Source organism: Myotis lucifugus, unplaced genomic scaffold (assembly GCF_000147115.1).
Source record: "Myotis lucifugus unplaced genomic scaffold, Myoluc2.0 scaffold_5314, whole genome shotgun sequence".
NCBI lineage: Eukaryota > Metazoa > Chordata > Mammalia > Chiroptera > Vespertilionidae > Myotis > Myotis lucifugus.
In genome coordinates, this window is record NW_005876362.1 from 810 (window position 1) to 10126 (window position 9317).

General features: G+C 40.6%; 1 pseudogene; it reads right to left on the reverse strand.

Annotated features, from left to right (window-relative positions):
* Positions 1-2996: 2996 nt before the first annotated feature.
* LOC102423481 lies at positions 2997-4243 on the reverse strand (annotated as a pseudogene).
* Between the last annotated feature and the right edge of the window lie 5074 nt (positions 4244-9317).

Consider the following 9317-nt stretch of genomic DNA (forward strand, 5'->3'; position numbering starts at 1 on the left):
AGAGTATATGATAGACCAAATAGAATTCCAAATAGGATTTGGAGCTGAAAAATACAATGATCTAAAATGAAAAATTCATTGGGATGAATGATTTGAGATGGTAGAAGAAAGAATTCAGTGACCTTGACAAATCAAAAGAAATTATTCAGTCTGAAGAGGAGAGAGAAGGCAATGAGGAACAGTAACAAAGCTCAAGAGACCGGATCAACATCAAGTATTGACAATCCCAGAAGGAGCAGAGAGACACTAAAGGATGGATAAGTATATTTGAAGAAATAATTGTTAAAAACTTCTCAAACGTGTTGTGGTCGGGTGGCTCAAAATGTTGTGGGTTGTATTCCTGGTAAGGACACATACCTAGGTTGGAGGCTTGACTCATGGTTGGGGTGCACCGGAATCAACCCATCAATGATTCCCTCTCACATTGATGTTAATCTCATTCTCTCTCTCTCTCTTTCTCTCTCTCTCTCTCTCTCTCTCTCTCTCTCTCTCTCTCTCTCATCAATAGATACATATCCTCAGATGAAGATTTTAAAAAAAGAAAACTTCTCATCTTTAATGAAAAACATTAATGTGCAGATCCAAGAAACTCAACAAATCCAAGCATGAAACACACAAGGACATACACACCTAAAGGTCAAAACTGAGAAAAGCATCTTGAAAATAAGAAATAAACAACCTATCACCAAAGGAGAGAAACATTTTGATGAATTGCTGGCTTCTCACCAAAATAATGGAAGGCAAGGATCTGTGAGATAACATATTCAAAGTTATTAAAGAAAAAAAAAGGCCTGGATGGTGTTGCTCAATGGTTGAGCATCAACTTATGAACCAGGAGGTTATGGTTCCATTCACGGTCAGAACACATGTCCAGTTTATAGGCTCAATCCTCAGTAGGGGGTGTGCAGAAGGCAGGTGGTCAATTATTCTCTCTCATCATTGATGTTTCTATCTCCCTCTTCCTCCCCTTTCCTCTCTCTGAAATCAATAAAAATATATTTTTTAAAAAACAAGGAAAACTTTAAAAAAGAAAAAAGCTGTCTGACCATGTATTATTCTATATCCAGCTAAATTATTCTTTTAAAAAAGGCATATTAAAGACATTCCCAACAAAGACTGAAAATGATTATATAAAGTGTAGTTATAGCACTGTATTTTTGAGTTGTAACACATACACATACTACATATGACAGTCATAGCAGAAACAGAAGAACAGAAGTTACTAGAATAAAGGTAATGTATTTTACCAGAATTAAATTTGTAGTATTTTGAAGTATACTAGGATAAGTTGATGTGTATTATCTTCACTAAAATGTAACTTAAATTAAAAAAATGAACATAGGGACATTTTTATCTATGGGAAAAACAGAAAACACAAAGAGAAATGACAGATATTAAAAACAACTTTATGAATATTAAATATGAAGGAACCATACCCAGAACTCAAATAACATAAGAGATTGCCAGACTGGGTTTTAAAAGGCAAGATTCAGCTGATAAAGGACTTGTATTCATGATATGTGATTTCTTAAAATGAATAAGACAAACAACCCCCAAAAGGGTTGGGAGTCATATATTTGAATACATATCTCTCCAAAGATACACAAATGGTAAACAGCATAGGAGGGAACACTCATTATCACTTGTGCTAGGGAAATGTAGATTACATCCACAATGTGATACTGCTTTCATATCCACTAGATGGGGCCTCAGCAAAAAGACAGACTAAAAGGGGTGAGGTGAAGTAGATGAATGATGATGGAAGGCAACCTGACTTGGGGTGGTGAACACACAGTACGATATACAGATGATGATCTGCTGTGGAACTGTATACCAGAAACCTATATAATTTCACTGGCCGATGTCACTGCAATACATTCAAATTTTTTAAAAAAAAGACAGACTATAAGAAGTACTACTGTACAAGATGCAGAGACACTGGAACCCTCAAACACAGATGGTTGGAGTACAGTATTATATAGTTAGTTTGGAAATAATTCCTCAGGTTCATAAAAATTACCACATGACTCATCAACTTTTACCTTAGAAGTCTACTAAGAGAAATGAAACACAAATCCACACAAAGACGTGTACACACACATTAATATACACACACAAAGAGGGAGAGGGGGAATGGGAGGAGAAGAAAAAGAGGGAAAAGGCAATCAAAAAATTAGGCAAATGAACAAAACTGATGAATCTCTGTCAAGGGTATATGGAAGGTCCTCCTATTATTCTGGTAAATTTCTGTAAACGTGAAATTACATCAAAACTTAAAATTACCTTTAAATACTCGGGATAACAAGGAAAACAAAAGCTGACCTTCATACCTATTGGCACATGAATGATGAATAGATCTACATGGTCCAGCTGAAGTTTCTTCAGTGATGTTTCCAGGGCATGTCGAACCAATTATGGTCAAAATAAAGTAGACCAATCCTGCAATAACCAAAACAATATTTTAAAAAATGGTTTGTGATGTCACACATTTGGGAACTGAAATTCAACATCATGGTTAAGAGACTGAGAAGCAAGTAACCAACCACTGTGATGGTCTCAACATAGGAAGTCCCAAGGCTAAATTCATGTTACTTACTGTAAATGAGGCTTTTAATGGGGTACTGAGATTTATTTCAGTGACTGTAAGAAAACTGTCAATAAAATGTAGGTGGGCCAGGAAAAGCAACCTAAATGTTTCAAGGATTAGCAAACTCATTTCTGAAAGGAGAGTCAGAAATGTCAGGCCAGGGGAAATAGAATCTACTGCCCTACATAGGAAATGCCTGGAAGCAGGACTGCTCAGAGGTCCACATTCGGAAAACAAATCATCATTGATGTGGACACACATAGGACCATTCTGTAGAGACCTCAGCTCTCTTTGTGTTGGAAGCAGGCTTTTCCACTTAAGAAAAATTTTACAAATTTCAGTAAATTCGATGCTGACTTGAAAACAGTCTTTCCTAGTAGGGCTCTCCTCTGGGAATAATATGTCAACCTCACTTGGATATGTGCTGAGAGAATTTGCTGAAGAATGAAAGGAGTGGATCCATTTGCAGTGGCTCAGTCAATCCACAAGCAGATGGAGAAGCTAATGAGCAAGTGGTAGAATCTCTTTCATATATGAAGGTCAAACAGCCATAACTGATATACTGATATGATTTAGGTTCTTCGGCCACTCAAAGTAAGATATTGAAACGCGCTCTCACTCCCCCACTCCGGCCCAGCATATGGAATAACCATGATGTTTCTCTCCAGGAAAATCTTATCTGCTTCTAGAGTTGTTGGGCCATGGGCACCTTCAGCGATGATCTTGGCTTTGATTCTGGGTGTACTGGACTTGGTCAGCTGCTTCTCACTGGCAGCAGGGATCAGTATGTCACAGTCGGCCTCTAAGATGCCCCCTTCATAAAGCTCTGCCTCAGAGAAATCCGGGATTGATCCATCCTGCAATTTGAAGTCTTCCAGTTCCTTTGGGTCAATACCATCTGGATTCCATAGACTCCCATCAGATGCACCAACACCAACACATTTAGCACCAAAGCGATGCAACTATCTCATAGAGTGAAGGCCCACATTACCAAATCCCTGAACAACAAATGTTTTATCTCCAAACCCTGGTGTCATTTCTAAAATGCTCATATAAGAAGCTTCATTGATGAAGTTTTTGATTCCATGGAAAACTCTCCAGCCAGTAGCAGAGATCCATCTCTGGACTGATGGGCTTGCCGGTGCCATAGGCAAGGGCATTAACAGCATAGTGCCCTATGGTGCCAGCACAGGTGTCCGAAATCCAGGACATCTCTTGCTCCCCATGCTCATGTCTGGGGCAGCACAACAATGCCCAGACCAATGAAGCCCTTCTTTGCCAGTTCCATGGTAAACCTCCTTGTGATCTTTCCCAACTCATTATCGGTATAGTTCTTGGGGTTGATCATAACACCAGCTTTGGCACCCCCAAATGGCACATGAACATGTCCTCAGAGAAGCCAAAGCTTTCACTTCATCTACACTCACCTCAGTGCTGTCAGGAATAGCTACCTCCCTGGCAGGGCGTGCGGTGCTGGCGGTGCTGGACCTGGTAGCCCTGGGTGACCTCCCAGGAACTGTCCTGGCGCCAGATGGGGAAGGACAGGCTCAGCACATGGTTGCAGGGCTTGATGATCCGCATTATGCCGCGCACCTGCTTCTGCTCCTCCCTCGCTCTCCCTCCTTTTCTACATCCAAGTGTTCTGTTCCTCCTCATTTCCGACCTTTTACACATTCAAGTGTCCTGGCATTCATATTTTTATCATCACTTTAATAACTTGTATAGTCTAATGATCTTCAAATTTATATTGCCAGCCCAGATTTCTCTCCTTAATTCCATACTTTACATCAAACTGCCTGCATGATATATTTTTTTAAATAGTTATTGGGTGTTGCCGACTTCAGATGTCCAAAATTGAGCTACTGTTAGTCTTTCTCATACCTGCCTTTAAGTGGTCTTTCCTGTTTGAGTTAATGACAGCTCTTCAATTGCTCTGCCAAAAAGTTGGTATCATCCTGTCTCTTTGTCTTAAACCTCACATCTAATCAGTCAGCAAATCTTGTCAGGTTACCTTCAAAATACAATAAAACCTCAAAGTAATGGACTAGTTTGAGAGAGTGGTTGTCCCTTAAAGTGCAATGTCCATTATATTTAATGAGGTAGGTTTTCCAAATGTGTATGTTTAAAATTGACACATTAGTTTACCTGTTTTTACATATGTAGATACATCATGTAAGTATATATGAAGTATATATGAAAAGTTTAACTTCACAGAAAAGTTTTCTATATGTATGATTGCTTATGTACTAACCATAATTTTGAGACTGTAATAAACAAATATGCAATCTAAATCTAAGTAAACATTTTTCTGAAAATCCACTTTAATTATATTTAACTAAATGAATAAACAATATTCTTAAAAACAAAACAAAATTAAAATTTTTAAGAACACAAAATATTTTTCCTATTTAATGGTGTTTGGATGATGATATATCCAGACACTCCCACTGTAGTGTGACATTAATGTCCCATGTCAAGGTGCTTGCTTTAGGTAATCCTGCTTTGAATACTATAAAATGTCAAGTTTTGTTTGAACTTTTGAAGTGTGCAATTTTTTTTGGAATTCATAAAATTTCAAAAATGGGTGTAATAAAGCTGCTTGTCATTATCCGATGAATTGTCAATAAGTGTTATGAGATAATCCAGATGGGACTAATCACTAATAACTTTATTTTTAGGGTGCATTGTTTCTTCTTCCTCCTCATCTTCACTCCCATCCTCATCTTCCAAGGTCATCACCTCATCTGCTATTTTACTTTCAGTCATAATAAGATACCAAAGGTCACCTTCATCTTCATCTAACCACTCTAAAGCACCTTCCTCAGCTACTACTTCTTCATCAATATTCTGTGTTGTCCTACAGTAATCAGTAACCTCCAGCCCTTCGAATTCCAAGTCTGCCTTCATGGTCCAGCAAATTCTTCCAAACTTTTTGGACTTTTACTTCTTTTCACGCTCCAGCAAAATTTAAAAGTTGCTGATTTTAATCTATAACTATTTAAGTTTTGTATGGTACATGGTCCTCTTATATCTTAATCATTATCTTCATCCTGCAATACAACCATTACTTCTAAAAACTTTTTGAGATAAATTCATTTGCTTGCTAGGATTATCTCCAGGTCCATGGTCTGGATGAGTGATACTGTATTTTTTTGGCAAAAACATACATCTACATTTGCCATCTTCTTGCAATTCTGGTGCAATTTTTGCAAATCAATAAACATACATTACATAAACAAATTGAAAGACAAAAATCACATGATCATATCAATAGACATAGAAAAATCATTTGAGAAAATCCAACATACATTTTTTTATAAACACTCTCAGCAAATTGGAATAGTGGGAATAGAGAGATGAAGGGAGGGAGGGAGGAGGAAGAGAGAGAGACAGGGAGACAGACATGGATGTGAGAGGGAAACATTAATCAGTTGCCTCCCACAGGCACACCAACAGGTCAAACAGGAAACCTGGGTGCCCTGACTTGGAATCAAACTCACATTTTGGTGTCTGGAACGATGCTCCAACCAACTGAGGTACCCAGCCCAGGCTAACCAGATGTTTGCTGTTTAACAGTTGCCTCCCAGCCCTGCCAGTGTGGCTCAGTGGTTGATTGTCAACATATGAACCAGATGGTCATGGTTCATTGCCATGGGGGGCCATGCAGGAGGCAGCTGATCAGTGATTCTCTCTCTTCACTGATGTTTCTATTTTTCTCTCCCTCTCCCTTCTTCTCTGAAATCAATGAAAAGTATTTTTAAAACTTTGCTTTCCATCAGTTATGTTCAAAAATAAAAACTATTTCCTATTCTATAATTAGAGACTTATTTTTGAAGTTTGGGTCAAGAGGAATTCTTTAATAATTGCTCTTAGGAAGAGTTCTCCTCCCCTCTTCAGTATGGTTTTATTGTGTTTGGAAAGAGAAGAAGGGAGTGGGGAAAAGAGATAGAAAAATCAATAATGAGAGAGAATCATCATTAGGCCACCTCATGAACTCCCCCTACAGAGGATTGAGCCAGCAACCAGGGCATGTGCCCTGACTGGGAATTGTTCAGATGACCTCTTGGTTCATGAATTGAAGCTCAACCACTGTGTGACCCCAGCCAGGCAATCTCCACCCGCCTTTTTTTTAGATGTTTAATGTTAACCAGGAGAGTTACTTGCATTGATAGTTAGAAAATGACAAGAAACCAATTTATTTATTTACTTGATTATATATATACATATATATATATATATTAGAGCCCTGATGTATGAAATTCGTGCAAGGGGCTCGGTGCCGGGGTGGCTTTCCTCAGCCCAAGGCAACTGTGGTGGCTGCCTCAGCGCTCGCAGCCCCGGCTTCACCAAGAAGGTCGTCTGGGAGGACATTCAGAAGGACATCTGGTCTAATTAGCATATTATGCTTTTATTATTATAGACTAGGGGCCCAGTGCATGAATTAGTGCACCTTGAAAGGAACTGTGGGCTGCAAGGCTGTGGAAGGCACAGAGGTGGGTCTCGGCCCATCTTCCACATCCCTGCCCGGCCCCTCCCACTGTAGCCCCTGGTCCCCTGTCTGCTAGGAGCCCCACTCCTGCTGCCATTGCTCCCATGTGCTGACAGTGCCGGCCCTGCTCGCACCACCTGAAGGTGTGGAGCAGTTGGGGCTGGCGCCAGCAGTGGGTGTGAGCAGGGCTGGCACTGTCAGCCTGTGCAAGTGGCAGCTGCTTCCCCAGTCCCCCCTTAGGAGCAAGGGGAGGTGGAGAAGCCCTCGGGTGATCAGGGCCAGCAGCCACCACTCGCACCTGCTAATGGTGCAAGCAATCTTGACCAGTGCCGGGCCCTGGCAGCTGGTGTGAGATGCGGCTCTGGCACTGACTGCGGGTGCGAGTGGGGCCGTCACTAACAGTGGACATGAGCAGCAGCTCCAGCTCTGGCAGCAGGTGCAAGTGGGGTGCTCACCGGCAGTGAATGCAAGAGGCAGTGACTGGCCCCGATCTCTCCTCAGGAGCCGGGAGGTGGAGAATCTCTGAGGAGTGATCAGGGTTGGCAGCCACCACTTGCACCTGCTGACAGCGCCAAGCGGTCAGGGCCAGTGCCAGGCACTGGTAGTGGATGCGAGTGGTGCCGGCGCTGGCAGCAGGTGTGACTGCCGAGTAGGACTGCGTTGCACGGGAGCAAAGAATTTTCAGTAACCACCAGAGGCTTACCCAGATGACAGCGACCAGTGTCCTGCCTTGGTCTGGGGCCCCCCCTCATCTGCTACACCATCGTGCAGCAGCCAATGCCGGCCATGTTCCACGCAGGCCCCCTGGTGGTCAGCACACATTATAGCAACCAGTTGTTTAGATGTTACAGTTGTTATACCATTCAGTCTATTTGCATATTAGCCTTTTATTATATAGGATGGATATATATATATATAAATTCTTACCGAGGATATGTTCTTATTGATTTTAGAGAGAGAGAGTAACATTGATGTGAGAGGGAAATATCTATTGGTTGCCTCCTGCTATTTGCCCCATCCAGGAATTTAACCAGAAATCCAAGTATGTACCTTGATGGGGAATCAAACTGTCAACCTATTGGTATACAGGATGATGCTGCAATCTACTGAGCTACCTTCACAGGTTATTTTTCTACATTTTTGAAGATATATATAATTGTGATATTCTTATGCATGCACTTACTCCATGAAAATGTAATTATACTTTTCTTTTGGTACATCTAGATTTTTATATTAAGAGTAGAAGCCAGGTGCATGAAATATATGTATGGGAAGGGTCCCTAGGCTTGGCCAGTGATCAGAGCAGATCGGGTCCTTCTGGCTGCCAGCTGGGGCCTTTCTTTATTCTGTGCCGCCCAATGGTGATCAGCGCATATCATAGCAAGTGATTGAACTCGTAGTCTCCCAGTCAAACTCCAGAGTGGACAATTTGCATATTCAGCTTTTATATATATAGATTAGATACTAGGCTAAACGTATATAAAAGTTACCAAATACTTTGATTTTCAAAGAAAATCACAACTAATTGGTTTCTTGTCATTTTCTAACTATATATAGAATGACATGTGGGTATTTTATTTTTTCAAATTTCTAATTTTTCCTGGCTTTATTGAGATATATTTGACATGTAACATTGCATATGTTGAAGGTATACAGTGTATTCATTTGGCACACTTTTTTGTTGTTAAATGATCAGCAAGGGAGTGTTTGTTCACATTCCCATTAGATCACATAATTACAAAATTCTTTTCTGTAGTGAGAATACTCCCTTAGCAACTTTCAAGTATACAGTACAATACTGTTAACTATAATTACCATGCTGTACATCAGATCCCCAGAAATTATCATCTTATAACTGAAAGCTTATACCTTTGATTAACAGCTCCCCAATTTCTCCATAACCTCAGCCCCTGTCTACCACCACTGTATTCTCTAATTTTATGAGTTCAGCTACTTTAGATTCCACATGTAAGTTAGATCATGCAGTATTTGTCTTTCTCTGTCTGACTTAATTTTACTCAGTCTGGTATGTATGTATGCCATACAGTCAAGGTTCACCCATGTGGGCACAAAAGGCAGTGAAACCTAACAACAAATGGGTCCAGGCTGCCTGTCACTACTTGAGCCAATTGAGCAGAGACAGGGTTGAATCCTATATAATAAAGAGGTAATATGCAAGTTGACCATCACACCCTGACAGAAAATGGCCACCCCCATGTGGGCACAAGCTGGCTGCCACAT